Consider the following 8,757-nt stretch of genomic DNA (forward strand, 5'->3'; position numbering starts at 1 on the left):
TGGCCGGCCGGACAGACTGGCAGCGGGCTCAGCCAATGGGCGCGGCGCGGGGCGGTGACGCGGTGCCCGGGGCGGGCCGAGGCCGGCGCTGCCGTGCCCGGCGGGGCTCGGGGATGCCGCGGCCATCGCGCCCCGCCGAGCCCGGCCCGCGGGGCGGGTACCTGTGCCAGGGATACCGGCAGAGATGCTGGCTCCCGCCGCCGGTCCGGGCACGCAGAGCGCGACCCGAGGCGTCCAAACCTCCCGAAACTGCTTTAGGACCTTCGTGTTTTGGTGAAAAGCAAAGGGCCAAATTCTAATTACTCATAATGAAATCACTAGCCAAAAAAAAAAAAAAAAAGACTTGAGTCTTCCTAAAGATCATACATGCAAAACAAATAGACTTGAGTCTTCTTAAGGATCATGCATCCCTCATTCCCATAGGTTTCTAATCCCAATCTGAAGTAAATAAAAACAAGTGGATGGAGCAGCTCTGGTTCAAAACAAGAGGGAAGTGGTGTAGGAAGGCGGTGTCCTTCTATTGCCATAGGTCTGATTTTATTTCTAAAAATAAGCAGGGCACATCTTTGATACCCCATCAGTCACATTTTATTCTCTAAATGCTTACCCCTGAACAGACACGAGGTAAAGCTCAGAGGGCCACAAACTGGATGTACACCAAATGTGCTCTGTCATCCTTCCCTACAGGGAACAGAGGTGATCTTCCCTTTTTAATAAGTTAAAAAGATAATGCATGAAAATAAAAGATGGGGATTCAGATTCTGATAGGAAAGAATAACAGGACTAAATTCAAGAAAATTTGGGGCAGAGGTATTAAATAATGTCTCTAGTGTGCTGTGAGGAAAAATTTTACTTTCTTTTACATTTACAAGGATTTTACTTATACATTTACAAGGATATCCAGATGCTAAGATATCAGTGGGAAAGAAGGCTAATCCAGATGAAACCTGCTTTGCTGGGCTCACAGCACCAGCCAGGCTGCTGGTGAGCAGCGTCCTGCTTCTCTTTGGTGGCTACTGCACTTTGTTCCTCATTCATTTGGGAAGCTCCAGAAAGCATTCTGCATCTCAGGGAGAATATTCTCAGTGCCTTTCGTGATAGAGCTGTTCCTGACCTCACCACAGAACCACAATAAAATCTACTACTTCTGCAGAATATTTCTACTGGATATGCATTTTTCTTAACAGTTACCCATAAAATCCTCTTCACCTCATCCACCAACTTTAATATTAACAGCTATATTTCATTTCTGTCAGGTTTGTCTAGCCAGAACTTAGAGCATTAACCCAGTGCAGCCTGTGTAATTGAAGCAGTACTCAAGTTCACAGTGTGGAAGAGTTTGATTTGCCACCCATGAGCTCAAGCTGGTGAAGAGAAATGCTCCCAAATCCACATCCAGGTGTGCACAACCACACACCTGCAGTCACCATGCCTACGGGCAAACTGGTCTACTGATTTAGCAAGGAAAAGCAGCAAAGTTCCTAGAGATAGAAGGGAAAAGTGACTTTTCTTGAATATCAGCACTGTAAGAATACAATTAACAGAAAGAAACATTCTATACCAATATGCAGTTGTGAGTGAGTAGACAGTAACCCATGCCACAGTCCAGGACCTCTATGGGCATTAAATACAGATTTTTGTCTCCTTTAGTCTTTAGGCAAGACCATTTCATTAACATGGCAAAAGCAGCCTAATGACTTTGATTATTCACATTTCAAAATATCCAAGGTCAGACGAGTCCCAGCCACATCCCTGTGCGTGACTCCTTGCAGACAGCTACCCTCACTTGGCAGCTATTATCTCTCACACCAGCTGGGTTGTGTTTTTCAGGGTCTCTGCTCTGGAACCCTTCCAGGCTGCTGCATTTAGCTGGAATGTTTGTGGCAGAATGAGTCCAGGAAACTCCTTTCCTCAATGCACAAACTTCTGCCAGGGCACCAGTGCAACTGTGCCACTCTGAATAAAGGCCTGGAGCTGAGCAAGGCAGAAGCAGAAGAAAACAGAACTGGAAAGAAGAAAGGCTGATTAATGATTGATTAAAACTGTGGCAAACAGGAGCGTTCTTCAGTGATTATGCCCTTGGTACTCTCTCACAGAATAGTTACTTTGTTCAAAGCCAGATCCAGTGGTTGCCACAGAGCATTGCAGACATAGCCATTTTAATTTCCAGAAAACCCTCAGCTCTTTGTTTACAACTATTTGATGCATGATCTGTCTTCATTAATGATTTCACATTCAAAATAAAGTTCTGTAATCAAGTCCTTGCACTCTTTAATAACCCTGAAATCCTCTCTGTAAAAGTTCTCCTGTGTGTTTTCCTACTGCATGAATTTGTCTCCTTTTCTAGAGAAAATTTGTCCCTATTCCTTCCCAGCCCATTCTCTCTGCCACCCAGATGGGTGTCCAGGGAATCCTCCCTCACCTTTTTCTGGGGTGCAGGCCCATTCATTTTCAACACTTGACTTTTTTTCCCCTACAGAAGACCTAGATACTGTCTGCTATTCATGCTGTTGTCTCACATTCCTATTCTATTGATTGTCACCATGATACTTTCTGGAAAATCCTCTTTGCCCAAGATTTTCTCCTGGGAAGCTGAGAGGCCTCAGAAAAGAATGAAAACAATAATTATCTGATTGCTTGGGAATGTGGTCTGGAGATTGTTTACCAACAGGTGCACCTTTGATTGGTTCCATGTGAATTGTTTTTAATTAATGACCAATCACAGCCAGCTGTGTCAGACTCTGAGGAGTCACGAGCTTTCATTGTCATTCTTGTAAAGCCTTCTGATGTATCCTTTCTCTTGCTTTAGTATAGTTTCAGTGTGTAATGTTATGTAATGTAATAATAAATCAGCCTTCTGAGAACATGGAGTGAAATTCTCATCTCTCACCTCGTCCTGAGGACCCTCACAACACTACAACTGATGATGGCCCATCAGACAAATTTGTGTGGAGGAAGTTCTGGGAGTCTGACACACTACAAAGACAAAAACACCCTTACTGCCTCCTGAGCATTCAGAATTACAACACTTTAAAACGACCCTGCCTAAATCCATCTCTTTATACATCTCTACACACCAGACCATGGACTACCACAAAGAAAATGAACCTTTTTTCCTGGCAAGGACGTGCCAGGCTCCCTTCTCTCTGCTGGAGCCACTCACCCCCTTGCAGTACCCACACCTGTGGTTCTTTCTCAGCATTTCCTTGGCTCGAGCTCACCTGTGCGTGGGGAATTTTTCATCACACACCTCCCCCTGTTTGTCAACATATCACACCAGCACATCTTAAACCCTGCCTAGGATTACCTCAAACTTGGGGTGCACCTGACAGAGCCCAGAGGCACACCTTGCACGCCAGACAGCCACCCAATTGCAATTTAAGCTCCTTAGCAAAGGCCCTTTTGCACCTTTTGTTTTACTGGTTTAGGCATTGTTTGATACCTGCTTAATATTAAAACAAGGCTGCTTTACTGTTTTAACACAGTGGGGCTTTCATGCTGTTTGGGTATGGAGGCAATACACAACTTCAGTAGATTCTTTTTATGTCAAAACCAGAAGTGTAAAGTCCATGTGAAGAGAAAATGAAATACTCTACCTTTTTTTCCTTCTCTCTCTCTCTAACTGCATTACTTGGAGGGAAAATCTGTTAAAAAGAAAAGATGAGTGCGTAAGCACTCTGCATTTGTCACCAGAATCAGAGCTTTAGTCTTTAAGTAAGTGCAGAAGTTTTTCTGAGTCATTAATACCAAATAAATGACTGAGAAGGAGGAAGAAAATACGTAAAAGCCCTCATTATATGCAAAACAGATGGAGGGAAACTGTTTTGGGAGGCATCATATTCTAAACCTGAAGTGGGAACTGAATTTTTTATGTAATCCCAATGGCTAGGTAATGGCAATGTTATTCTGAAGTTTAAAAAGTGACTTCTGTCTGTTCTTCTGAAATATTAACTAAAAAAAATATTTTTACATATCCCAAGCTGAGAACATATGCATGGGGAAAAACTTTATATTCTCTATGCCCTTAAAACCATTACATTGTCATCTTCAAATAAACACCTCAGCACAGCAGGTGCTTAGAACATACAAAAAAGTGTGTGGAACACAATGTTCTGAAGAAATTGTCATGAATACAGCTCTAGTCTTCAAAAATGCCTCTAAAAAAATTTTACAAGGTATCAATGGCTGGGAAAACAAAATTCTTTCTCACAATCAAAAGTTTTCCCATTTCTAGAGCCAGAGGCACAAGAAGATTTACAAGGTTCACTTTTAAACTTTGTGGGTTGGGAGAGTTTACATTTCAGGTTTTGGTTTGGAGCATTTCACTGGTTTTTAGTCTCAGTATTGTACAAATTAACTTCTTGCAGCAGCATCAAAAGCAAAGAAAATCCTGTGATTAATCTGCTTTTTTCCCCCCCATGATAAACAAAGTGCTCCAGACACCAGACGTCAGTAAGGAACTGTCTGGGAAGAGATAATTTTAAAGGGCTTTGAAAAAAAGAAAGCAGCAGGGTGGTGTCTAGTCATGATAAGTTATTTTGAAAACAGACTGGATAGTGCTGATACCAGAGCATGATGACAGCACATAACAATCTGGGCAAATACAACCAAAAAGGGTAAAATGGGAACTTCGGTGTCATTGCAGAGAATGGTGAGAACAACAAACACGCACCACACATACTCAAGTTCGTGTTTATTAATGTCTTAATGTAAAAAATGGATGGTTCATCTCAAAAAATTGTACTGAAGTCTTTTATTTCCATGTGACAATGAACCATGGTTAACTATCACCTTGTTGATGTGTGTGTAGAGTTATCTCTGTCTGTATTTATGATGTTTGTTTTCTCACAAACACTCGACAAACCACAAAGACCTTTCTTATGTTTCTGTCTGTGGTATGTGGCTCTCTTGCATCACAACAGTTTACAAAACAAAACTGGCTGAAGCTCACTTTGGTTTTGAATGGAGCACAAAAATGAGTTTCCTGCATGAAAATCTGTCCTATGTGTCATGGTTAGATAATATCAAGAAAAGGATTGAGTCACATTATTCTTCTACTTTTACTGTAACTCCTGAGAATTCACTGGAGCTGCTCCTGACTGTAAAAAGCAACAAAATCAGGCCTCTCTTTTACAGGATTGTTTCCCAAGAAACTTTAGGAGTTAGGCTGCTAAATAAATAGCTGTGTATCACAAGTTAATTCATGCTTCCTCCCCCTCCACCCCACCTCATTTCTTTAACAAAAAAGGAGCATGAGTGGAAAGTCAGACAGGACTAATAAATCATGCATGATGGGGAGTCAGAATATTCAACTTCCCAGAGTTTTTCAATTCTAATTTTCATCTGTTTTACTTACATGGGAAACCATTCACTTAAATAATTTTGTGCCTGACTTCCACTCTTTTTCTATTCAGAATTAGTCTATTCCTCTATATTGTCACCAGATCTAGCTATCCGTGGAAGGGCCAGGAAAAAAAATATTTTGCCTGTAATTCAGTATCTCCTTTTTATCTTAGAAAGAAAGAGACTTTTCTGCTTCAGCACTGTCCAACATTCAACATTTTGGATAGGTTGAGTACTTGTTTAAACATTCAGTATTGCTGTCCTTATTCTTCCCTGTACAAGTCTGCATCTGTAATGTGTCAAACAAGGGACTGAGCCAAGGTCAATGCAAGGGATGTGTGAGGGACAAAATGGGCACTATGGTCCTGCCCTTCTTAAGAAGGAATTTACAGGAGATAACATCTGGCAACAACCTGTGTTCTTTTTGGGGAAGGGTATAATGTCTCTAAAAGACACCACAAAATGAGGTCTACGCTGTTGGACCTTCTTGCCCTTCCCAAGATACAGAAACTGTAGAGATGAATAAGCCACTTTATCTGCTCTTATGGTTGCATGTGGTTTGTGGGGGCAGCTGGGAGCACACACAGGCCAAACCAATTTTCCTGATTTTCCTGGCTTCTGCAGCAGCCCACACATGGCCACCATCCCTTCCCAGCCCCTGGGGCTCCACACAGGTCCTGCTTGCAGGACAAGCAGAGTCCCCAACCAAGACCATTGCTGGAAGTCTCATGCTAGAACAATGTTCAGCTCATGGCCTCCTCCCTGCCACATTCACATTTTCTGAAAAATCCCTTCGCCCAGGATTTTGCTCCTGGGAAGCTGAGAAGCCTCAGAGAAAAAGGAAAACAAATTCTTATCCCATTTGCTTCTCCTGTGTTGTGCTCACATGTGGAATGTGTTTGGAGATTGTTTACCCACAGGTGATTGTTTCATTGGTTTCATGTGAGTTGTTTTGACTCAATGACCAATCAGGGCCAAGCTGTGCCAGGACTCTGAAGAGAGGCACAGGTTTTCATTATTATCTTTTTAGCCTTCTGTAAGTATCCTTTCTGTATAGTTTAGTATAGCATTCTTTAATATAATATAGTATCATAAAATAATAAATTAGCCTTCTGAGAACACAGAGTCAGATTCATCATTCCTTCCTATGTCTGTGGGCAACTGAAATACAACGTCCCTGCACATCCTGAATTCCTTCTGGAAATGACAGCTGCTGAGAGTGCAGGAGCCCATCTGACCAACCCTAGAGCAGACCTGGAGCACAGAGTGCAGTAACTGCACAGCCATGGATTAGTGAAGGACAATGAGCCCAACTCCTGTGGCAATCACTGGACCTTCCCCGTCCCCACTAAATGTTCAGCTTGCCCACAGGTCCTGCCATGTGACGGGAGAAACACCACATGAGGTTCTGCTCTCGGATTTACAAAACCTGAGTAACCCAGTCAGCTAAAACCATCTGGCTCCCCTGTTGTGTACGAGTTCAGGTTATAAAGCAATTTCTATTCAGCTCTAACTGTACAGATCCCACACTGGTAGTTTTCATGTTGTTCCTAATCAAGATGAACTCACTGGTTTTACTGCGTGCTTCATTTTGTTTTGTTTTTCAAACATGAGGAAAATATTTCCAATAATTTTCAAAATTTTTGTGCTTTTTCAAAGGGAAAACATGTCTCTTCCTCTACTCTTAGGACATTCAAAGCATCCCTTTCCTTGTCAAAACCAGACATGACTTACTGCTGAAACTTGAAAGGAAGCATGAAAATATTTTTCCATGAGAACAAGAGCCTCTACTTGGCAAGAAAAATAGTCAACTGTTCTCTAAAGTGATGAGCTTTGGAAAACCTACAGTCTGCATATAGGAGAAAGGAAAATCCCGTTCCTGTGATAACCATGCCTACCAACAGAGCTGGACAGGAATGTAGGTCTGGGATGGGCAAATTTTCCATTTATAGATGAGATGGGTTTGGATGCTGGCCATGGTGTTCTTCCTATTTAATTGAGGTTGCCTCTCCCCTCATTACAAAGCCCACTCTCCCACAGAAACAACTGAGAAGGTTTGGTCTGTGCTATGCTTTGGTACCTGCTCTTTTTACAGGGCTTGACTTAGAGAAAATCAAGCAGAGTATTTGCCAGTCCCACATTAATCCACCTCTCCAGTCTGTGATCAGAAGGTTTCTTTTAACAAGTTAAAGAAAAGACACAAAAGACACTGACATGTTTCTGCTCCCACAGCAACCAGTCCTGGCCTGTGCAAGGAAGTTGTAGTTTAATTAAACCATTTCAAAAGCTGACATTGTTAAATTAATGTGAAGTCTTTAGGAGGATAAATGTTATTTTGCTGGAGTAGTTTCTACAGTTTTAACTGAAGTGGTGAGGAAGGGATTTAAGCTAAATCAATACACAGCATATTTCAACTGATATGTGTCCAAAAAAGGCATTTGCATCAGCATAATGAAAAAGTGCAAGATTTTCATGTAGACAAGAGTCAGAAGAAAATATAACTATATTATTCTTTGGGAATATCATGAACATGCCTTGTTTTGCCCTTGTCTGCTGTCAACACCTCCTCCACTGCCTCCAGGGGTCTGCTCCCCACTGCCTGACAGTTTTATTAACTATATCTTCCTGTCCTGTTTACCCTCAGGTACCCACTTGTTGGCAAGTTACACTTCTCTTTATCACCAAACCACCACCCCATTTGATGTAGTTCTCAAGAACTGCAGCTTCCTGCACTTCTGCTAAGTTAAAAGGTTCCTCTTCAGGGTAGTTTCAACTTGGTGTTCCCTAGATTTTCCCCTTTCCTCTATTTGTAATAGGAAAAGTTACTCCAGCTTCAGAACACAACAGGCTGGGTTTTTCTCAGAACCCAAAATATATTATTTCAAAATATATTGTTTCTGAAACAACTTCTGCTGTGCCCAGTGCTTGGAAAGGTCAGACTGTGACTACTCCTTCTGGAAAGCCCTTCTTGCTCCAGAAGGTAACACGCAGTGAGTGAGAAAAAATATTAAAAATGCCATTTTGAGCAGTTACTTTCTCAGCTTTGCATGATATCCCAGCACCTCTTGAGCTCACTGGTTTAGACTGCAGAGTGGGGAATGTTCTTGGGAAGAAGGAAAAGGTCAATCCTTCCTCTTTCTGTTCTTGGTTTGTCCCCCAGAGTCCAGCATGGCCAGGCCAGCACTGGGATGCAGAGTGAGGAATTTTCTGTGCCCATTTTGCTGACCCACCACTGCTGCTGCAGGGGGAACACAGGGGATCTCTGGGGATGAGGCACAGTGCTGAAATCACAACATGCAGCCACTCTGAGCACACCAACACGCAGAATAGGTTAGGCAGAGTTTGGTGCTGCACTGGCAGAACAAAGAGCTGGCACTGTTGGCAGACATTTTAACAAATGTCTCGTTTCCATGC

The sequence above is a fragment of the Zonotrichia leucophrys genome, chromosome 1A (genome assembly GCF_028769735.1).
Source record: "Zonotrichia leucophrys gambelii isolate GWCS_2022_RI chromosome 1A, RI_Zleu_2.0, whole genome shotgun sequence".
Taxonomy (NCBI): Eukaryota; Metazoa; Chordata; class Aves; order Passeriformes; family Passerellidae; genus Zonotrichia; species Zonotrichia leucophrys.